Here is a 24,482-nt window from a genome sequence, read left to right on the forward strand (position 1 = left end):
GTTCTTTACCCCCCAACCCATATTTCTTTTATTGACTGAAAAACTAGGGAGAATCTCTTCTGAACCTCTTGCCCCACTCATTATGCAGCTATGGGCTGTGCTATCTCTTATCTGATTGTTCCCTTGGCAGTGTCTCTTTGCCCAGTCACCAAGATCATTCCCACATACAATTACAAATTGTGTACATTAGCCTGATAGCCGAAGGCAGTTTAAAATCCTAATAGGTTTGCCTATTAGCATAAGCCTGATCCAGTATTAATCTGTACTTGACCAGAAAACTATATTAAGCTTCAGTGTATGGAGGAAAACAGGCCCAGGTTGTATATAGCTGAACACATGAGCCAGACATTACCTGGAATGTGCAATGGTTGCCAGGGAAACCATGAATAGCTGTAGGCAGGGGAAACAGGTTAGGGTTTCTGATGTTCATAATATAGCACTGGTGCAGGCTATTAATTTCCCCCTAAAATATATAATGCCTCTCTCATCAGTCTGCAGCTTTCAGAGATGTGATTATGATTATAGATGGAAAAAAAAGGTGGAAAAAGTGATGTGCTCCACTAGAAGATTTGAAAAATCATTTGCATTTCCATACTGTTGTCACCACAGTCGCTCCCTGAATGTTCAGATATACCTTGAAATTGACCTGAATTTGTCCTCACTGTTGTTGAGCTCAAAATCTCAGAATCATTACATAAGATGATCCAAGTCATGTACCTCATTCTACATGCAAGTATGCCTGTTTGGGTACTTTTCTTAAAAACGACAATTCTAATCAATTGGACTAGAGCAGTCTTGCCAAAATACTCCTGCTCTACCTTTTTTACTTTGCAAATTAAGATATTTGCAGTAAAAACAAAATGTAAAGGTACATGTATGAAGAGGGGGAGCACAAAACCAGGGAAGCAGGGAGGCTTTAGCATTTCTGCGTTTAAATTTGTACTACAAGTATTCCAAAATAAATGCTAGCATGGAGCTGTGTTGAGTTTATTTGTATCACTGATTGCTTTGAAATATAGCTTTATACTAACTACCCATTTCATGCTGGGTCATCATTTCAAAGATATTTCCTTATCTGAACAGAGCAATACAATGACAATGAGTGGCCAAAAAAACAGTGTTAGCCGGAGCAACTTCCAGCTTCCTGGTTTCCCCAGTTTGAGTTTCCTAGTGGGAAGCTGGCAAGAAAACCAGGGAACATCAGAAAACCTTCCTCCCTTCCTTCTTGCCTTCCTTCCTGTTCATTATATATTTGGAGAGTCCAAATTTGTACAGGAGGTAACTATCATCAAATGCCATAGCTTTGAGACATCCTGGATATCATCTGATTATCCCAGATATAAAGTATATTTTCATTCTAAAAAGGGACAACTGTGCAATTTTTAATGTACACAAAGAAAAATTAAGGACCAAATGTATAATTGCTATTAATTATATCTTAAAATTAATTCTGTTGAAAATATGAAATAGGGAAGCTAGTGAACACTGCAAAATCCTTCCCCTCCCCATTTTTGGCCCTTATAGGAAACATCAAGAAATTTTGATATTTGGTTAATATTTTGTACAATAACAACTTCTCTTAATATAATACAATAATTACTTTTAACATATTAACCAGCACACTGGTGAGTTTAGCATCCTCTGTCTGTGTTTGCACAACACACTGAACCACAAATGAGTCAAAGACCTTTTAACCTGGCATATGGAGCAAGTCCAGCCTGCATTTATGATCTAGTCGTGTGCATTAGTGGTATGTGAATCCAAAAAATGAGCTTAATTAAGGTTTCATCTTTAACTTCAAGCTAACGAAGTAGGATCATTTGGCTATTCTCTATATTACTTCAGGACATGAGAGCCACAAAAAGTAGACAATGAAATAAGCATATTGTACAGATACATAATGCAGTCACTGAATTGGTCTAGTGAAAATATAATCTAACAGGCATCTGAAACAGGATTGAGATATATATCATCAGTTTACAGATAGTGCTCAACTTATAACAGTTCATTTCAAGATCATTCAAAGTTACGACGACACTGAAAAAAGTGACTTATGAGGATTTTTCACACTTAAACTGTTGCAACATCTCCATGGTCCTGTGATCAGAATTTGAATACTTGGCACTGACTCACAGTGTCATTCATTTAACAAATGTCTTGCTTAGCAACAAAATTTTTGTGCTCCACTGTGATCGTAAATCGAGGACAGGAAATTCTGTCAAAGTCCCCTTTGTAAATCAGTGGTTGCTTTCTATGGGCATGCACAATTTGGAGCCTTTTTTAAAAAAACAAAAACAAATTCTGTAGTAAGATTGTTTAGATTATTTAGATCTCTTAGGTGCCTACAGGAAGCCCAGTCAAGCTATATCACAAACAGCTGTGGGATTTTCTGAAAATCTTCATGTTTTGGGTTTCCTTTCCACATTGAAGAGTACAGTCTTTCAAAACAAGTGGTGATGCGTGCTGCATTAAATTTGCCTTTGCTATGGTTTAGGCAAGCAGCTGGAGGTGTAGGAAAAGGAAATTAGTCAGCAGAAGCAAAGATAGCTGGGCTTAAGGCCAGGGACTGACAGTACACACTTCTAAAATTAATGATGCACCCGGATATCAAGGTAATGGAATAATCATTTATGCATACAGAGAGAATCATGAACACACACAACCAATCTTATATACAAGGTTTTACAAACATCTCCAGCATGGGTTTTTGTGGAGTTACAGGATAAATAAAAGTTCATTCAATTTCCTTGAAAAAATGTGCATTACACTAGCCAGTTCTAGAATATATGTTATTATATAAAAGTAATTCATCTTTTTATTTTTCTTTGTATTTAATATTTTGATAAACTATTTTGATGTGGGGAAGTCGGATTCCCTTAACAACAGTTTGACTAATTTAACAACTAAAGTGATTCACTTAACAACTGTGAGAAGAAAAGTCATAAAATGGGGTAAACGCACTTAACAAATGTTTCACTTAGCAATGGAAATGTTGAGCTCTATCGTGGTCATATGTCAAGTGCAGGCCTCGACATGGAAATCCATGCAGCAGCATGACACATGCTATTTCATCTGCCCAGATTAGCATTTTGCCCCCCCACCTGCCCTCTTCAGAAGTTACAGTAAGCAAATGGGAGGTGATAGACTTATGTGCTTAGTATAATCTCTATGACATCAGAGGTGTAGGAGGAAGCTTTGCAGAATGTTTACTGATTTGGCTCAGAGATACTCCAAAATGCTAGGGAACAAACAGATGTTTCAAATGTTTGCCATTCTGCATCAAAGGTATGGAAGAAGGAAATCAGTTGATTGGTTTTGCCTTTGGTCAACAGGAAACTTTATCACTGAACAGATTCTCTTGTATCTTGTCTTCATTTAGCATTTTGTTCTTCACAGCTTTGTTACCTCATTGAATCTAACTAAAGGCTTGCTGCTTTCTAAAGCTAATTGATTATATTCGTGCAAATCGTTTCAATACTGTAAAATGTTAAAAAGCTGTCTGTTTTGGTCAAATGTTTTTATTTTGCTTCTCTTTTCAGTGTTTGTTTTAATTTGTTGTGAATCATTCATTCATTCTAAATCATTTATAACTTGCCTGTCACACTTCCCTATTCAAACTAGCTGATGACAACCCAAAGAAGAACAAAATTCTGAATCTATTATATAACAAACCTAAAGTAAAATACTTAACCTCAGAAAAGCCAGCAAAGAAATTAATTTTTAAGAAACAATGCTGCACACTAATTTTATTGGGCTCTCAAAACACTTGTAAAACAGCAATGTGAATTAAAGGTGAAAATGAAATGAGTTTCCTACAGGAAACAGTTGTGGAGTTAGGATCCCATTAATAATAAAAATAATAAGATTTATTAAAAACATGTTAGCAACCGTAGAACCTTTACCAAAGGATTTGGCATGTTCCAGAAAATAGGTTGTGGCATTATCCAAGCCTAGAGAAAGACACTATTCCATTAGTACACCTTTTCTTTTTCATAACATGTAGTGTTCAATAATCTCTATTTCACTAAGAGAGAAATGTTTGCTGGTCTTAACTAGGAAAGACCACCAATTATTTGCATACAGGGTGACAGCCCAATAAATCAGTGACAATGGCCATCCTTAGGAATGATATTATTTTTCTCAAGGCATCTGAGCATGCACAAGCCATGAAAGGAAGGAATATATTAGTAGTTTATTTCCTTTTCCTATTTCTCCAAATTCCTTATCCTGTAGGAAGACCATTTTTCTGCACTCTAATCAAAAGCTCTTGAGAAGCAACTATTGAGAAGCCAGTCATGTTATAAAACCATACCTGGATTTAGCAGAAGAAGGGAGGGCAGAAAAGGATAGGGAAAAATGTATATATCAGATTTGAACAATGGGCAGAATCCTTCTGGGAGGACCCTCCCTGTCTAAAGCTGTACACAAAGGAAATGATATAATAAGGTACGAAGACAAGAAAGAAAAACTGGAGAGGTAGAAGAATATTTTTTCCTAGAAAATGTCACCCTCATGGACTCAGGAAATAGTGTGAAAAAAATTGAAAAGACAAACAACCAGAGATTTGAAAAACACCAGGAATAAAGAGATTTACAACAGAAAAACCAGAATCCCTGACAAAAAAAAACACAACTAATTGGGAGGAACACATATTAGTATCATCAAACATTTGTGTAATTGAAGAATGTACATGTATTGAACAAATATTTTTGAAGATTCCTTAGCCAGGGCCAAGCTTAACCAATTTATGATGCTGAGAGTGAGAAAGACCAATTGTGAATTAATATAGCAAAGGAAGAAGTTTTCTGGTCAAGTGAAAGTAGTGCAGAATATAAATTAATATGGCAGAACACAGATTCTTCTTCAGTAAGCCATTTCTTCTTATATAAACTTTGTAATACAGTATTTCATTATTATCTCCCATTAACTCCTCCATTAGCCCAATTTAAAAAAATCATGCAAGCTGATTGCTAACAGTGTGCAGGATGTGAATCCTGATAACTTAAGCTGAGCCAGGAAATTGGGAGATTAGATCAGTGAGCCAGATTTCAAAACAAATTCAAGGAAAGTATCTGGGACTTAGTTCTTCAACCACTTAGTTCTTCAACCACAAATCTCCCACCTCTATTTTAGGAGAATTGCCCAGTCCTTCAAGATTTCCCCAGATTGATGCACAACCGGTCAGGACAACAGCGGAAGTTATTTTTTAAAATATAGAAATCATATTTATATATGTTCAAAGTCAGAGATTGAATCTGTATCCCATATGTTCTGTCAGTATCCACTGTATGTGCAATGGTGACCAGATGTTATAACTCCAGTTATTAGAAATTTTAATTCCCCTCACAATGAACAGATCACTGTTTTCTTTCTAAGTGACCAAATTTTAGGAAGCCTCAAAGGTGGTAGCAAATTTTATGTGTACATTTAGTCTGGTAGGGCTGTCAAACCTGTGGCCTGCAGGCCAGATGCATCACGCACTGGCCATGCCCACAACCAATTTAGCAAAGGGAGAAAAAGTTGTGATACGTCATGTGACACCACCATGATGATGTGAATTTGACAGCCCTGGTCTATGGGAATCAGGTAACACCTTCCTCATAAGTTTGATCTTGGACTTTGTATAAATTATATACATTAATTCGATTCCTGAAAATTATTGACCTATGGCTCCTTTGACCATGTTTTAGCTACCTTATAAATATGAGGAGCAAAAAGCACTGAAGCCCCTAGGTAAATAGCAGCAAGATGACAGTAAGCATGGTTTTAACTTCAGCTGGCTTGGCTAAGGCTTTAGCCATCTTAAAAACGGCTGGTCCACAATGGGTTAGAAAAATGGCTCATTTCTTGCTGGGCGTGGCATCTTTGAGGTTGTTGGGCTCCAGGAACATTTGAAATCTGTCCATGTATGAGTCCCAATCTTCGCTAGCTGGATCGAATGGTGTGGGTGGTATAGCGCTGCTGGCCATGTCGCCGTCGTTGCGCTCTGTCAGCCACGTGCTCCTTCGGCTAGCTCAATTTAATAGCTTCTGTTGCCCCCGCATCCCATCCTCGTCGCCAGTGTTATATCTGGGATTGGCCCACTGAAAGCCGATCGTGATTGGTCGCCATAGACTGATGCGATTGGCCAGTAAACGGGCTGCTGCGATTGGCCCTGCCAAGAGCGGCAAACTCAAATCGCCTTCATTGGCTGCCTAGCCGCAGCCAGACCTATATAAGGGGCTGCTGCGGCTGGGGTTAGTTGCTCAGATCTGAAGTCACAAATAGAGAGCTTTAGTTACTATCTGAGTCTTGCCTCCGTTCTTGAACCGTCCTCCCAGATATAACACTCTGGAAGAAATTTCTCAAGTGGGTGGATCATAACTACTGTTCATCATTCAGGACCATTTTATCTTCATTCCTTTTTTTGCTTTTCCTCTTCCCCAGCCATCTGTTGTTCAGTAATTGTACATTGTACAGCTAATAATTCCTGCATTGCAGTGCCTCAAATGGCACCATATTGCTACACCAGCATCTGACGGAAAGGCTTTTTGCACAGGGTGTTAAAAGTAGAAACTAACATTTATAATCTTTCAGCCTCATCCTTGTTCACAAGGCCCCAAAATGCTTCAAGAAGATGTACTTCTTGTACTTTGGTTTTACATACTGATCCAGCTGGATAGACATTCTTCTTCTTTCAACTCCACAGGCCCTATGAACAATGCATTGTATTTAATTAGATATATATATAATTCAATTACATTTCATTCTTGACCTCACCTCTGCCATTTGTTAGTCATAACTTTACAGCAGTTTCCAGATTGCAACCCAGATCTCAGGTATAGAAAGAAAGGAATCTGTTTAACTTTTAGAATGTTTTGTACCTGGCTTTGTTTTAATAGGCGATAAATGATCATGAATTATATTTTAGTTTGTGAACCATGATTTATGGAAACTTAGTGAATGCAAATAACTGATGTATCAGCAGTAGTTATCATCAACTGGAGGAAGGAACAATCTGTAATTAGTTTATTGAATGATGATGTCAAGATTACAATCATGACTGTACGGAAGATGTATTCTAATTGTAACATTAGAGAAGAAAAGAGAAAAGGAAAGAAAACTTCACTTTGGTATTCACAGAAATTTATCTGAAATATAATGGAAGTCCAGCACCAAACCAAATGAATTATATTCCTAGATTAGTTTATATCAGTGCAGCTCAACATTTGGGTAATATTTTTTTTTGCACATAGGATGAACATAATTTACTTGTATCTGCTACCAAATGATTCAATGGCAATAATTCTGGGATTATGAGCCCCAGATATACCTTAGATATACCAAGGGACAAAGGCAAAGATGGTATTCAGCAGGTTCTGACCAGTTTTGGAGAACCGGTAGCGGAAATTTTGAGTAGTTTGGAGAACCGGCAAATATCACCTCTGACTGGAGATTTTACTGTATCCTTCCCCTGCCACACCCACCAGGCCACGCCCACAGAACTAGTAGTAAAGAAATTTGAATCTCACCACTGGACAAAGGGCATGGTGTAGACTTTGCCTTCAATTAGAGTTTTGTTATAGGATGTGAGCAATACAACATAATTTCTATTCAGTAAGTATAATATGAAAACCTCTCTGTATAGTTCTGAATGTGTGTGGGGGTGGGGGTGGTAGAGGTTTGACTTTTTTAATGAAACACATGACTGAAGCAGGAGACAAACATCTGAGCCAAGACTCAGGAAAGAGTTTCCGCCTCATTGCCTGAGAAGTGACAGATGCAAGGATACATCAAGCAGGCAAGATTTAAAGATTTGCACTAGGTGCCAGGTTGCTGACGTCTTTCCAGGCATGCTACCACAGCACAGGATTCTCCTGTAGCTAACATTTGCTCTTGTGTTCCAAACAATAACAGGTCTTTGCATTAAAAAAAACTGGAGATAAGGCACATTTAGAAGGCTGCTACCTGGCTTGGAATGCTTGACACAACTAGTTGGAAAAGTATTGAATCATAAACATTGAAAATTGGTGGGAAGTGGAAAGAAAAATGTTGGGGAAAGTAGAATGGTTTTTTTTTTAAAAAAAATCAAGATTTATAAAAATCCTCTGACAAAGAATCATTTTCTCTGACTCAGATATACTCTATTCCTCCAATGTTTGCAGAGAACATATTTCATGCGTTTGCAATTTATCTTGTGCTGCTAAGATATTAGCATGAATTGAGAGCTGAGGGGAAAAAAATCTCAGCAACAGGCAAGCAAGCAGTAATTAAGAGTAGGAAACCACATAAATGAGGACGTGGAGGTTGCAGAGGAAATAGGGAGATTAGGTTATGCTAATGCTGAATGGGCATTTCAGTAATAACTGGGCTGGGTGTCTGTCTCATGATTACAACTCTGTTGAATGTTTTCAGGTAGAAGCTCAATTAATTCTAGAAATAAGAAACCACAGTTTGGCCTGCTTGGATGAGATATTTAACTACTCACTTGCTTCTGATTCCTCACACTGTCATGTAAGAAAGCCAGAAATGACTATATCTGGAATCAGTAGTGGGGCTCACAGTGCTGGGTTACTAGGCTTCACTGGTTGTTTTCCAAATGCAATTCAAAGTTCAGGTTTTCATTTGTAAAGCCTTACATGCATAGGATCAGGTTATTTGCAAGACTGCCTCTCTACAAGGTCATTTACCCATCCCATTAGGTAAAATAGGAGAATATACTCAAAGTCCCTTCCCTGAATGTTGCCATCTGATGAGACCTTGGAGGTGCACCTTTGGAATAGCTTCTCACCTGAGATTAGAGTGCTCCCAACTTTTAGTCTAGTGAAAGACCATAAAGACTTGGCTCTTCCCCCACAAGCATTGGGCTAGAATAGAATTGAATCAGGAGATTAGTAATTTAGTTGTTCTGGCCCTGCTTGGAAAAAGGAGTTGTGTTTATATTTTATTTTTTTGTTGTTGCTATTAGGAATGGCCTAGGAGCATTGTGTGAGATAGGTGGCCATATAAGTTCTTTAACTAAATATATACATTTCAGCTGAACTGAAAGTAAATGTCACTTCATTTTCCTGAAATTCATTTTTTGTACCCCTATGACAATCCATCTGTGCCAGGGACAGCCCAACTCATATAACCTTCTTTAGGCCTGAGCCATGCTCTCAATATGGTAAATTCAGTTCAGTGGTTTATGAACTCAGGTTTCAAGTTCAGATCTAATCAGTTTGTTAGCATGCTACTATACAAACTATGATTCTCTGGTGCCATTGGACCATGAATAAAGTTAGAAGGATATATCTACATCCCTGAATTTCTTTTAACAAGATTGATTGAAAATAATAAGATGAAGTTACAGAAGTCTCAGGAATCGAACAGATTTCTCTTTTAGAACCAAATTTACAGTTAGAATTACCCTCTGAATTTTAGTAGTATCTTTTTCCTAGAATAATCTTTTGTCTAATTACAGTAACACTTTATTATTTTTAGTCATTCCCCCCCTTCACTTTTTTTCCTATAAGGCTTTCTGATTAGGAACCAGGTCTAACATTAACTTCATGGTTCCTCAAGTGTTTGTTATGGAATTTGTATTATATTTGATGTGTTAAAATCAATATGCTCATTTTAAAAAAAACTTTCAGGTTATGTTTGTATTTGATGTCTTTACAAATGAATAACAGATTACATAATGTAATAGGTACCTTCTTAATTATTTATTCTTTTACTTTTGTGTCATGTTAACCATCCTTGGGTTCAGAAGTAAGTAGCCATCCTCAATCTCCTGCTTTCCAGATGTCTTGTATTGCTACTCCTATTAGCTCCATGCTTCTAGAGAGGCCCAGGTTAAGAAGGACTACAACTAAGCTTAACCTCTCTGCAAGCAATGCTCATGATTATTTAATTTGTTTAAGAGGCAAGCTTATCATACTGGATTGTCTTAAATTGTGATCTAAACTCATCCAGTAACCTACATATTAGACTGAGGCAGGATATATTGAAATTGCAACTAAATTAGGCACTTCAGGGTGTTTCCTGCAAGGAGACAGTATATAATTGCTGTGGCTAGTCTTACTGGCTGCTTTGGTCATATAATTGAACAAAGAAATTGCAGGCTAAAAAATAAAGCAAAAGTCACAGGAAGTTTTTATATATGATCCAAACATAACAGCTGCTTGACATTTTTTAAAATTTTTTTTGCATTGCAACAGTTTTGATAGATTATTTAAACAAAAATCACACAAGAATAAAGATGCAAAAAGCAAAGTAGAAGATAACCAACTACCAGTAGAAGACAAGTAAAAGCATTGTGGAGAAGAAGAAAAAACCTTTTGGTAATACATTTTCCTCTTCCATTCCATTATTTTCCTCACCATTAAACAGTATCTAAATATTTGTACTTTACTTTGAAAGTTAAACACTGAAGTTATTGTTAGTTATTTGTTTAACTCATTTCATCTATTGTTTTTTTAGATATCTTTGCTATTTTCATAAAAATCATATTTCAAATTTATGAATGTAAGGTATTGTATATTTATGTATATATACATTTATTTATTAAATGTATATGCCCCTCATCTCACTATCAAAATCGGCAAGAGAGAAGTCATTCTTCTTGAAGTTAGTTAGCTTTCTGTTATGGATATATGCTATCAATTATGCCCTTGTTGCCTATTCTTCAGTGTTGGTTTCCCAATCTCCCAACTGATAGACCAATTTCACCCTGAATTTTTGCAGGGATACTATCTGTAATTGTTTTAAATTAAGCCACTGCTTTAACTGAAGATATAAACATAACTTGACGGGGTCATCCACTTTCTATGGCAATTTATGACAGAAGATGATTTGATCAGGTAACTAATATCCATTTTGCACCACCTTCTAGCTGGTGCAAAATTGACTTAGGGGAAATTACTTCCTGCCTTCCATAAATTAAAAAATAATAATTATAAAGTTATATATGATCAAAATCAAGTGTGATTCTCAAAATAAAATGATAAGATTTGAACAGGACATTGAAAAATATCTAAACACTTTAAGAAAAACGATTTCTCTTCTTTAGATTTTAACTGATGTTGAAAACTCTGAATTTTAACTAGAACCTGGTATATCTGAAAAGAATGGAAACAAGTCTGAATAAAGAAGTAGCTCAAGTCCTATTTATGAGTTTATGGCTTTCAAATATCCTTGCTACCAGATGAGCACCTGTTATGAATGGTAAATTCAGTATACAGTAACTCAGGTATAAAAGAGAGAGGGAGAGAGTTCTTGACTCTATGCAAGCAAGCAGTCTAATCCTTTCACATGTTGCCTAAAGAAAAAATCAGAAGCAAAAGGGTCAAAAACATGAAAGTTTCTCTTGCATCAGTCAGCTGTTATAAGGTAGCCAAATTGATGCTTCTTCATTATATAGGATAAAATGTCCTTGTATCACATAATTAACATGCAGCTTCGAAAAGACTAATTATTTCCCCATTTCCAAAGGGAGAACTGCCACATTAATTCAAGACACAAAATGTAGCATTTTAATTACATCCTATTTAGCCATGTCTATTATCAGTTCTTCATATATGATAATCAGAATGTTTCAAATAGTGCAGAACCTTGTCACTCTCTGAGTTGTCTTTCTGAATAGTAATTCCCATCTGGAGGCTAAATTTATTAATTTTCAGGAATAGGGTTAAAAGGAATTAAAGCAAGAGAAAATAAAGAAAACCAGGGAGACAATGAAGGGGGATGGTAGTTGCTATGTTCTCAGAAACAACATTATCAATATCTAAATAGACAAAAAGAATCACCTTACAGAACAATAGACAAAAAGAATCACCTTACACAACAAGGTGATACATTATTATAATTTAATCTTGATTCCATTCTTCTATCAAACAATTCAGAATAGCAATCTATGTAACCTTTCTTATCTTGAAGAAAGAAATGTAGGATTTTAGCAAAAGATCCAGTGTCAATCAGTAAGCTTACTAGCTAAGCAGAGATTTGAACTCAAGTTCCCAATTCTAGTCAAGCATAGAAATTATTAAAAGTCCTGTAAAAAAACCTTTCAAAATTTATATTACATATGATTCTACTCCAACCATGACTAAACATGGATATAATCTCATAGATACCTTCCTAATCAATGTGTGATGGTTAAACTGGTTAGGAGTTCAACCATCCATGCTAGTTCCACCTGTGTATTTTTATGCCTCTCCTAAATGGAAATCTGCATAACATCCTTCAAAGGAGAAAATGTGACCTTAGAGACAAAAGAAACGGGATCACAATCTCATATTCATCTTAGCCTTTGGGCATTCACTAAAATATGTGAAAAGGTCAAATGTTTTATACATTTCATCATCCATTTTTAGACTGAATTTTTTAAATTAAATAACACATTACATTTGTCAGCTTTTGTATCATCTACAAGAACAAGATTACTTCAAGAGATGTACAAGATATGATACAATAATTTCTAACATAAACAAATTCGAAGTGCTCACCTTAAAAAAACCCAGATGAAATAAATGTCACAGATGGGAGAAATTGAGTGCAGCCAAAGGTTGCATTAAGCAAGAATGTGGATTCTGTATAGTCTGATATAGTTGTAAAATATAAACCATGGATTATATTATGAACATTAGCGTTCTGATGCCAACTGATTAAACAAACCTAGTTATCAAAATGGTAAGCCTGAGCTGTACAAAGGACTGGCTATTATATACAAAGGGTACATGGGTCAGCTTTTCAAATTTGAGTTTATTTGCAATTTGATGCACTTGGGACATGCATTGATCTTAATTTTCACTCTTGCTAGCTCAGTATGGTTTAATATATTTCATTTTAATTCTGGCCTGTTGAACAAGCTACAGGAACTGGTTAATAATGTTAAGCCATAAACAATGAACCACAATAGTTAGGGTCACATTTCATAATGAGCAAAAAATCAAAGTGCCATCTGAACCAAGCCATTGGTTGCATGTATTGTATTTGTTGCTACTTTGGAAATTCCACTATAGGAGCCAACTCAGCTTGAGATACTGTATTGCCAGAACTCAGCTCACTCTGCTGTTCAGAGTAACCCACCTTTTTCCTTTAAACAATTCTATGAGGTATTCTCCTCCACAGAAGAAGATCATAGGTGAGAAATATTATTTTGCCTAAGGCTATCCAAGAATTCAGGGCAGAGCTGAACTGTAAGATATAATCAGAGCCTCAAATCAAATTTTATATACCTAAATACAAGTGCCATGTGCTTTACTGCTTCCAAAAGGAATTACTTTTCATTAGAAAGTAAAACATTGTATTGAATTGCATACAGAGGTGGGGAAATTCGGCACCCATAATTATAGTTACATTTTGAGCAAGCATTAAGCCTGAAAAAGAAGGCTGCATATATAAGACCTTCATGCTTACTTTTGAATCAATGGCTGAAATTCTCATCAGCTAGGATGTGTATGATACAAGATTTAACATTTTATGTGTTAATTCTATTGCTATGGCAACATTTGCTATATGCTAGATAAATGCAGTAAAATTGTACATATTATATCAATACAAGCAATTGCGTGACTGAAGAGGGGAAAAGTAGAAAAATAATACATTTATGTTTTGAATGGCCTTTCTAATACATCCCCATAACTAATGATATGTTTTCATATTATGACCAAGCACAAACTAGGAATAGCTTTTTCATCTATCTCTTGATTTCACTCTGTGCATGGCTTGGGGCAGAATGAAAAGTGAATCAAGTGGCATTAATATTTTTCCTATAAAAATGAGTTCTAAAAACATGGCTGTCTTTGTCCTTTGCAAGACTCTATAGCTTCACAGCATATGAATGAACAATTAATGTAAATTAACTAAGAACCCCATTTCCTTTGCAATTATCAAATTGAGGTGGCAAATAATTTAATAACAAAGAGTTACTGCCGGAAGATGTAAGGCCACCTCTTTGAAGCTTGGGAACAGAGGCTTTTCTATCAGTGCTTTCTAACATTTTAGGTCATTCTGCAACCACTTGGTTCCTTCCAGGTTGCTGGTTAAAATCTGGGAATCCTGGAAGCTGCAAAGCATTACATCCTGCAGTGTTTGCATTACTCCAACATTGGTTCTGCATTCATGTGATCCCACAACACTCCATATATTTAGCAATATAGCTTATTTATTTATTTATTTATCAAATTTATATAGCTGCCCATCTCACCAAAATCAACTCTGTTCTAGAAATATTGCAGAACTTGGACTGTTCTCTGTAGTAAAAATTCTTGCCTCATTGCCTCTCTCAACTCCTAGATTTTTCTTCCTTGTATGTCACAGCTTTGTGCTATTGTTTCTCTGCTGTTTTAATAAACTGAGCAGAGGATTTAGGATTTAGCACTGAATCCTGTTTGCAAATGGTTTAAAGGCCAAACAAAATGAGCTGTAGATTAAAGGGCACTAGCTGGATACCATTGTTTGCTCTGTCTTATTTGGTCAGCTGGAGAATACACAGGTCTCCCCATGTGGCTCATTCTGTATTCAGCTCAGCAGCAATAAGTTCAGCCTCAAACTGTTCCTGATGTTTTGAGGAATGAGAGGAGCAGTGGCATACTAATAAGCTCTGCTCTTTCTCAAAGTACCAGTATATTTATTTTTGCCCATGTAAAAATGCTGTGCCCGGAATATATCCAATATGTTCTTTAAAAAAGCAATCCTAGAAAGAATCCTGACTGAAAATTAATGTATTCATAAAGTAAAATCAATATTCCCCATGTATAAGTATGCATACCTGCATGCATAAATATGTCTGTTTCAGTGACAGAACTGCAGTAGCAATATGGAAGATACCAACCATACTAGAAATGCATGAGCTATGTTCTTTGGTGTTTCTATTAAAATGTAAAACAGTATACTTAAATTTTAAAATAATATTTAGAAATATTAATATTTCATATTTTGTAGATTTTTGCAGGACAATTTGTCCAGATAGTGCTAACATAGGAAAAGTGTGGAAAGTCAAATGATGTTTATGGTTAGGTGGCTTAGTCTGAAGTGATCTAGTTTGACTTCTGATAGACATACTATTCTGCCCAAATTCTTTGTCAGGCAAATCACAGAATAAGGAAAAGATTTGAAAAATAATCAGATCATCTCTTGACCCACTAACAACTTCCTTAATAAGTAAAAACAATAAGTAAAAAGTAAAATAAGTAAAAAGTAAAGTAATAAGTAAAAATATTTTTAAAAAAACAATTTGCTTGCATCCTTGTGAAGTTCTTTGATATTTAATCTAAATTTCCTTTCTTGTAATTTGAATTTGATAATTCAGTCCAAACCTATAGACAATTGGTTTATTATCTATGCATGAAACCTCAACTAATATTACCTTTAAGAAATAGCATTCAACTCTAATATTGGTTTCCCTGTAGTAATTGGTTTCTAAACTTTTCATTGCCATTGTCACTCTGTTTTAGCCATGATTCAGTTTGTTATATTCTTGTTAAATGGAGGTGCACAGAATTAACCACATCATTCCAGATGGTCTGACCAAAACAGAATAGAATGGTACCATTATGTCTGATGAGCTAATTTCTAAAATTCTGGTTCAGTCTAGAATTTCATTAGCCTTTTTAATATTGTATAATTGACATGGTTAATTAGTGGTTAATTATTATGCTGTCTTCATGGCAATGCTGCCAAATCAGGATCTACATATCCAGATTTTCTTACCTTAAAGTGAAAACTTTATATTTATTTCTGCTAAATATTTTTAGACTAGTTTGGCACAGTTATTGAGTCCCTGAAGATCATCTTTAATCCTTCAATTTTTGTCTTCTAATAATGATTTTTTAAAATTTTTTATCTGATTCTTACAATGGTCTAAGTTTACCAAGTAACATCTTTTTTATGGAAGTTCCTTCTCCAGAATTTGAAGAGTACTATTGTCAATCCCTTGAAGTAAATATCCTGCTCTTTATTGAAAGGTGGGCAAGCAATAGTATTGGATGACTACTGAGGATAATTTGAAGGTATGTTTCTATTATCGATTTGTCTTCTAGTTTTTAGGATTTTTCTGACAGCATTGGCAAGGGTGGGGATGTGGAGCTATGTTAGTCTCTTGTGAGTTCATCTTTATGTTAAATAGAAAATTCCTAAATTGTCCAGAATGGAACTTTTTATACTTACAGTGGATAACTATGATGCGATTTTCTTGATATCTCTTTATATTGGACCCCAATTTTTTCAGATTAACCTATGTATAAATACAGGCTGAATAGTCAAGACCTTGTTCATGATCCAAGGTCTGTAAAGGACCTTGGAATACTCATCTCTAATGATCTAAGTGCTAGAGCCCACTGTAACTACATAGCCAAAAAGGCATTAAGAGTTGTTAACCTAATCCTATGTAGCTTTTTCTCTGGTAATATCACACTACTAACTAGAGCATACAAAACATTTGCTAGATCAATACTCGAGTACAGCTCATCAGTCTGGAACCCACATTATGTATCTGATATTAGCACAGTTGAGAAAATCCAGAAATATTTCACAAGAAGAGTTCTCCACTCCTCTACTCATTGTAGAATACCTTATGCCACCGGACTTGAAATTCTAGACCTAAAAAACCTTGAATTACGCTGTCTTTGGTCTGATCTAAGTATGGTATATAAAATCATACATTGCAATGACTTACCTGTCACTGAATACTTCAGCTTCAACCATAACAACACAGCAGCACACAATAGATACAAACTCAAGATTACCCGCATCGAACTTGATTGCAGGAAACACAACTTCAGCAATAGAGTGGTCAATGTTGGCAATACTATACCTGACTGTGGTTTCTTCCCCAAACCCTAAAAACTGTAACCTGAGACTGTCTACTATTGACCTCACCCCTTTCCTAAGAGGTCTGTAGGGGGCATGCATAAGCGTACCATCCCTGTCCTATTGTTTCTTTTATTTTTCTCATATGTACCCATTTCATGCATTCATAACTATGTATATACTTATACCTATTATCTTGTAAGCGATTGACAAATCAAAAATAAATAAATAAAATAAAATAAAAAATGTATAGAGTATGGAAATACTATATTATAAATATATGGCTACACATGAATTAAGTGTACATTAATTTAACCTAATAATTTTTCTCCTGGTTGGTCTAAGTTCTTTATCTTGCTTCTATCTGTCTTTTGAGTATCTGTATGACTAAAATACCACCTCTCCTGTATTTAATTTTATGCAGGATAGGAGTGATTTGGGAGGTATTTTGCTATATGTCTCCTTCTATTAGAAACATAATTAAAAGAGAACAGTGCACATTGTGTTTGATTTAGTATGAGCTAGTTCTGACTGTATGGAAAATTTGTATATCTTTGGCTCCATTCATGTGCTGAACCTTTACAACAGGATCATGAGATAAAGTTAGCCTTCACTATGCTGAAAATTAGAAGGTTCCTCTTTGTAATCTTTTTTTAATATGGTGAACCATTCATGTGCATCCATTTATCATGTGGAATCGCTGATTTTTGCTATGCCATTGAACTCCTCATAACAAGTTGCCTATGGCTGTGCATGAATGATTCTCCAAATAGAACAGCCCCCATGTGATTACATGTTCAGATCAATTGGCGTTTTGTCTTTTTAGACTACCGTTGTGTTATTTCCAGAGGGCTGTCAGAAGCCATGTAAACTACTTGGAAATCTACTTTTTTATATTGAAGAGGCAGGGCTTGGTGAGAGGAAATTCTCAATATTTTCTTGCAATGCTTTCTTACACTGTATTCTTCAGAAAATAGCAGAAAGCCCCAAATGGTTTAAAAGAGTGGATTCTAAACAGCAAGTTTAGAAAACTCATTACTGGGATTTTCAGCTACCCTAGTTATAAAAGAGTGAAATTTAGGGTGAAACTTTAAAAAAGTGTCAGATCTTTCAGTTCTCTTCTCTTCCCTTCTTAGTTGTGACTTATCTCTTCAAAAAATATAGTATTGACTTAAGCATTAATCCAACTCTTTAGATCTTCCAACAGTACTACTGTATGAGGATAATACCAAGATTTTTCACTCAGCATGACACCAAAGAAGTAATGCACAGAATTACCACATTGATATTCAGTGAGAATCCTAGCAACAGTATATACTATTTATTTATTACCGTGTTATTTTATAGCTGCCTAGAATCACTCCAAACAGCAAGATGGCCAGTATAGAGTCGCTCGATAGGGAGATGGGCAGTATATACATTTAATTAAATATACAGTATGTATATGTTTGTGTATGTGTATGCGTATATGTACAGTATATGTATAAAATGTTAGTATATGTATATATACAAACATACACACAAAGGTATTAAATAAACGAATAGCCAAATTGAAGAATCATCAGGGCCTGTCTACTCTTTTACTAAATCAGTACAAAATTAATCCAAAGACAGAATGCATGTATCCATAGTTAGTTCTCTTTCATTTTATATTAACATCAATACATTTCTCATCATGTCCATAGATAATGTGAATCATGATAGATCAATAAGCCTACTACAGGGAGAGAAGGCAGTAATGGTAATAGTAGGATTCGTATTCTGTGTGTATACATGCAGATTAAGTCCTAGGCAAATGGAGCGTGTTAGATCGGTGGATCGGGTCACAGAAGAGGCGAGACGCTTAAGTGAACATTCAGCTCTTTATTGTAGGTTTAGAACAAGGAGAGCTTAAAGCGTGTGAGCCGCTTGGCTTTATACAGCCGGCCGGCGGCTCAGCGGCCAATGGCAGCGCTTTGAATCTCCCGCGATCGGCTCGGCCAATCACGGTAGATTCTTAGCGCTCCAATCACAGGCGTTACTTGAACCAATTGGATTGCGGCCTGGGTGGCCCAATCAGAATGCGAGTCTTCAAGAATGTTAATACAGAACACCCCTCCCCTCATGGTTTCATCCGACGCAGTGTCATGACGTAGTCGCGCAGGTAGGTGGGGCTTTGAACCTGTCTGGCTGATCTGCGTGGCTCAGTCGGTGTGTGGTCGTCGGCCGGTTCGGACGGGCTCCGCGTCGCTCTCCACTTCGCTGATGGAACCGCCTGGAAGGGTGAGCCGGGCCTGTCGCCGCAGCTCCCGCCTGGACTACCTGGGTTGGTCGAGTTGCGGTTCCTGTTGCTCTCGCTCGGTCTCTCCGGGCTGGTTGAGCTGGCTTGGCTGTACTTTCCAGGTGAAGATCCCGTCTGTGACAGTTCGAGGTCTGCTGGTGAGTATGGCTGGTTTATTTGATCGTTTCTGTCTTCTGGCGGGGGGTGTTCGGTTTGCGTTGGGGGGGGTGTCGTTGATGCTTCCGGCCTGCCGTTGTTTACCGTCTTGGATGTTGAGGCTTCCCCTCCCTCTCTGCTTTCATTGGTAGCCGTTGTCGAGGCGTCGGGGGTGTTGGTGGCTAGTCTGGACCGTAGCTGGTCGATGTGCCGTTTCCAGCTCTTTCCGTCTGTCGTTTGGAGTCTGTATGATCGGGGCCCGGTTACCTGTGTTATTTGTGCGGGAACCCAGAGGGGGTCTCCCGTGAAGTTCTTTGCGTAGACCGTGTCCCCGATGTTGAATGCCCGGTACCAGCTGGAGGAGTCCGGGGGTTTCTCTGGGTTGTAGGTGGGGTGTAGGCGGTCCAGTGGAGACCTCAGTTTCCTTCCCATTAGTAACTCCGCTGGGCTCTTGTTCGTGGTCGTGTTCGGCGTGATGTGCTGTATGAAGAGTAGTTTGTTTATTTTTTCCTGGATGTCGCCGGTTTCGATTTTTTGGATGGCTTTTTTTGTGTATTGGACCATCCGTTCCGCCCTACCGTTCGCCGCCGGATGAGCCGTCGAGGTTAAGGCATGTCTGATGCCCCGTTCGGCTAGGTATTTTTCAGATGCCAGTGCCGTGAACTGTGGCCCATTGTCCGACACTATGACATCCGGTAACCCGTGTGTTGCAAAGAGTCCGTTGAGCTTGTCGATGACCGCTTCTGTTGTTGTTGCCCTCATAGTGCTTACCTCCAGCCAGTTGGAGTAAGCATCTACGGTGATGAGGAATGTATGCCCCTTGGTTGGCCCGGCGAAGTCTATGTGTATTCGCGACCATGGTCCTCTCGGGGTCTCCCATTCCAGGACTGGCGCGGTGGGGGGGGGTGGCTCTCGACTCTTGGCACCTGCTGCAACCGGCGACCCATGTCTCGATTTGTTTGTCCATCCCTGGCCACCAAGCGTAGCTTCTGGCCAGGGCTTTCATCTTGACGACCCCCGGGTGTCCCTCGTGCAGCATTGCCAACACTCTGTCTTGTAGTGCTTCCGGTATGACTACCCGGTCGCCCCAGAGTATGCACCCCCTTTGCGAGAACAGCTGAGTTTGGCGGTTTCGGAAGGCTCTGAACTGCTCGCCGCCGTCGCTTTCTGGCCACCCTCGCTCTACCCAGCTCAATACCCGCGCCAGCCGTTTGTCTTTATTTGTTTCACGGGCAATGTCTGGCGCGGTTAAGAGTGGGCTGGGTAGGGTCTCGATTTGCAGGGTCGTCATTGTGGACGCTGGGTCGTCGTCTAGGTCGGATAGTGGTGACCGGCTTAGTGCGTCAGCGTGTGGAATGTTCTTGCCGGGCCGGTGTGATAGTTCGTATGAGTATGCGGCAAGGAACTCGGACCACCTCGTCATCCGGGGCGACAGGATGTTCGGGGTGGCCTTGTTCCCTGCGAGTATCCCGAGCAGGGGCTTGTGGTCCGTAATGATAGAGAAGTCCCTACCATAAAGGTATTCGTGGAACCTTTTCACTCCGGCGATAATGGCGAGGGCTTCTTTGTCCAGTTGACTGTAATTTCTTTCCGGTTTGGCCAGCATTCGGGAGAAGAAGGCGATGGGTGCTTCCTTCCCGTCGGGTAGGGTGTGGCTGAGGACTGCTCCGATGCCGAACGGTGATGCGTCGCACGTTACCGTGAGCGGGAGGGTCTCGCTATACTGGATCAGGACTGCGTCCGATGTTAGCAGGTTTTTTGTTCATTGGAACGCAGTCTCCTCCCGCTTCCCCCAGGTCCAGGTGGCCGTTTTATCGAGTAGCCGGTGTAGGGGTTCCGCCACGGTCGCCTTTTGGGGTAGGAAAACATTGTAAAAGTTAAGCAGTCCCCAAAACGCCTGTAGTTCCGCCTTGTTTGTTGGTGTGGGGGCTCCCTTGATGGCTCTAAGTTTCTTCCCAGTTGGGTGTATTCCGTGCCGGTCCAGGAAGTACCCCAGGAACTCGACCCTCTCGGTGTGGAGTTGGCACTTGTCTCTTTTGACTTTAAGGCCGGCATCTTTGAATTTGTTAAGCACCGCCCTTAAACGGGTCTCCAATTGTTCTCTGTTGGCGGCTGCGATCAGCACGTCATCGAAGTAGGGAACCACCCCTTTTATTCCCTGGAGGAGTCTTTCCATGAGACTTTGAGAAACCCCTGGAGCGACGCTGACTCCAAATTGGAGTTGGTTGCACCGAAAAGCCCCCCGGTGTGTAACAATCGTTTGCGCTTCGGCTGTCTCCGCATCGACCGGCAATTGCTGATACGCTTGTGCCAAGTCGAGTTTTGCGAAGACCCGGCCTCCCCGCAGTGAGTGCAGAAGGTGCTGTACTACTGGGATGGGGTAGGCGCTTTGCTGCAGCGCGTGATTGAGGGTGGCCTTGTAGTCCCCGCAAATTCTTATGGAGCCATCGGGTTTGATGGGGGTGACTATAGGCGTCTCCCAATGGGCATGGTCGATGGGTTCTAGTACCCCTTGCGCGACGAGCTTGTCTAGCTGCTCGTCGATTTTCGGTTTGAGCGCAAAAGGCACTCGCCGGGGTTTGAGGCGGATCGGGGCGATGTTGGGGTTAAGGTTGAAAGATATAGGGGGCCCTCGGTACTTGCCTAGCGAGTTGTCGAAGACCTCCTGGAATTCTTTTACGAGGGTCGCTTCCCAGTTGATCTTGTCTGTGTGATGGATGCCCGTCACCTCGATGCTCAGCGGGGCGAACCATTGCAGGCCGAGCAAGCTGGGGCGGTCCCGGTCCACGATTGTGAGTGGCAAGATGTCGGTGTGGTTCTTGAAGGCGACCTTGAAGTGCCCGATGCCGACCACAGGGATGCGGTTTCCCTGGTAGTCTTTCAGGATTAGCTTCTGGTTGTCTAGCTCGTTGCGGCAGATGGTAGGGACTAGGCGCTTGATTGTGCGCCACGAAACCATTGAGAGGTAGGACCCGGAGTCCACTTCCATCTCGCAGGGCTGGTCCTCGATGTGCAGGGCCACGTGTACCTTCCGGGCGTCCGTGGTTGAAGAATGGCCGATGACGACCGTCTGGTGGGTTTCCTCGCGCCGCTGTGCTTCGCTGAATCGTCGGCTGCGGCTGTCGCGGCTCCACCGGCTCTCGGTTGGTCGGTCTCGGTCCCTGGGGGGGGGTGCCGTCTCGTCGTCGTGGGCTGTTGCCTCGCCGCTGCGGGCTGTAGCTCTTTTTGTTCCGGCACACCTTGGCGATGTGCCCCCGCTTTCGCAATAACGCCTGCAAATGGCATCGAGAAAACGGCATTCGGAGCGGGGGTGATCACCGCTGCAGCCAGCGCACTGGAAACTCGACTTACGTCCCCGGCGGTCCCGGTGGTCGCGCTCAGTCTGCAGCCAGTGGATTTCCTCGTCTTCGTCCTCGGTGTCGGATTGGGGCTCAAGGTCGCCGTGATGCGTGGTTGTTTCTCGACGGCTGGTTTCTCCGGGTCTTGCGGTGGCCGGGGTCGCTTCTTTGGTCAGCGGCCATTCCGTTGCGTTGTCTTGCCTCATCCGAGCCGCTGACTGGCGGGTGGCCTCGGCGGCGGTGGCCTCGGCGAGGGCGTCCGTGAGGGAGATGTTGCCTCTGGCCATCAGCCGGCTCTGCAACACGGGGTCTCGGAGTCCGAGGACGACTCGGTCCCGAAGTGCTTGGTCCAGGTCGGGGAATTTGCAGGGACCTCCCAGGTTCCGCAGCTTGGCCACAAAGTCGCCGATGGTCTTGCCTTCGCGCTGATCTCGGCGGTAGAAGTCATACCTGCGGATGAGGATGGGCACGGTAGGGGCGTAATGGCGGCGCAAGATGGGCTCGAGGTCAGCCCAGTCCATCTCCTTAACGTCGGTGGGCTTCGCCAGCGCCTTGGCCATTTTAAACACCGCGGCCCCGCAGTGTGTTAGGAATACTGCCCGCTTCCTCTGGCCGTTGGCGTCCTTGAGGTTACTGCATTCCAGGAACATCTGGAAGCGGTCGATGTATGACTCCCAGTCTTCGGTTGCTGGGTCGAATGGAGCGGGCGGCAGGGTGCTGGCCATCTTGCAGGGCGCTGATCACCGTTTGCCACGTGCTAGTCGATCCTCGCCTCACGATCCCACCTTCGTCGCCAGTGTTAGATCGGTGGATTGGGTCACAGAAGAGGCGAGACGCTTAAGTGAACATTCAGCTCTTTATTGTAGGTTTAGAACAAGGACAGCTTAAAGCGTGCGAGCCGCTTGGCTTTATACAGCCGGCCGGCAGCTCGGCGGCCAATGGCAGCGCTTTTGAATCTCCCACGATCGGCTCGGCCAATCGCGGTAGATTCTTAGCGCTCCAATCACAGGCGTTACTTGAACCAATCGGATTGCGGCCTGGGTGGCCCAATCAGAATGCGAGTCTTCAAGAATGTTAATACAGAACAGAGCAGATACATGAAAGTCAAATGTATTTAATCATTTACAGCCCCATTAAAGTAAGACAGCTAATAATAGTAGCCCCCATTGGTGGAATTGTTATCTGGGCTACAAAAATCTGAGCAACCACTAAAATTCCAGCCTTCAATTATTCATCTTTTTTTTGTAGCTTAGATACTATACTGTTACCAAAATTTGCCTTTACTGAACAATACTCTACCATATGGTGACAGGTTATTAGAGTAGGGAAGGATATATAGCAAATATTCCTTTCCCAAGTGCCATCATTAATGTGATTATTTCCCCTTTTCCACAGAATTACCACCACTTTTTCGCTCTTGTATCATAAATATTTCAGGGTGGAAAATATCTGACCCGCTTGGTTGATAAATCATTGAAGCCTCCATCTTGGAATCTATACTGATGCTATGTGTATTAATTAACAAAACATATTGTTCAGAGGTTAGTCACATTCTATTTTTTTTAAAAAAGGCAAGAATGCTTTTTAATAACCATAGGAATTGGATTAGCATTCCAGATATTATTGATTTGCAATTCCCAGTATCCTTCACCATTGGGATATTGTATAGAGCTGCTGGGAACTGGGGCTCTGCCATATCTGCTGCCTATCTTGCCTGGTTGCCTTTAGATGAGATGGGTGGCATATAAACCAAATAAAGTAAAATATTTGGACTCCCACAGGTTCTCTACTTCTGACCTGAGATTTTCTTAAAAACATAATAAAGGAAATAATAGTTTTTTAGATTCCCACCCCGCCTTGGTTACTTCACTGCTTTTCTGTAAAATGTAGACTTTTTCTGTCTTGCTATAGCTCTTTGCCAATTGTAAAACGGTGGAGCTGAACAGAGCAGAAGT

The 24,482-nt window shown here is 40.1% G+C and overlaps 1 long non-coding RNA gene across 1 annotated transcript in view; it reads left to right on the top strand.

Annotated features, from left to right (window-relative positions):
• Window positions 1–24,482, top strand: part of LOC148125807 (uncharacterized) — an 81,402-nt gene that overhangs the window by 39,682 nt on the left and 17,238 nt on the right. The window contains exon 2 of the long non-coding RNA XR_015743494.1: window positions 15,860–15,974. This is a non-coding gene — a long non-coding RNA (uncharacterized LOC148125807). The remainder of the gene's footprint in view (window positions 1–15,859; window positions 15,975–24,482) is intronic.

This window comes from Pseudonaja textilis, chromosome 4 (genome assembly GCF_049901715.1).
Source record: "Pseudonaja textilis isolate UNSWEBS1 chromosome 4, rPseTex1.2, whole genome shotgun sequence".
Lineage (NCBI taxonomy): Eukaryota > Metazoa > Chordata > Lepidosauria > Squamata > Elapidae > Pseudonaja > Pseudonaja textilis.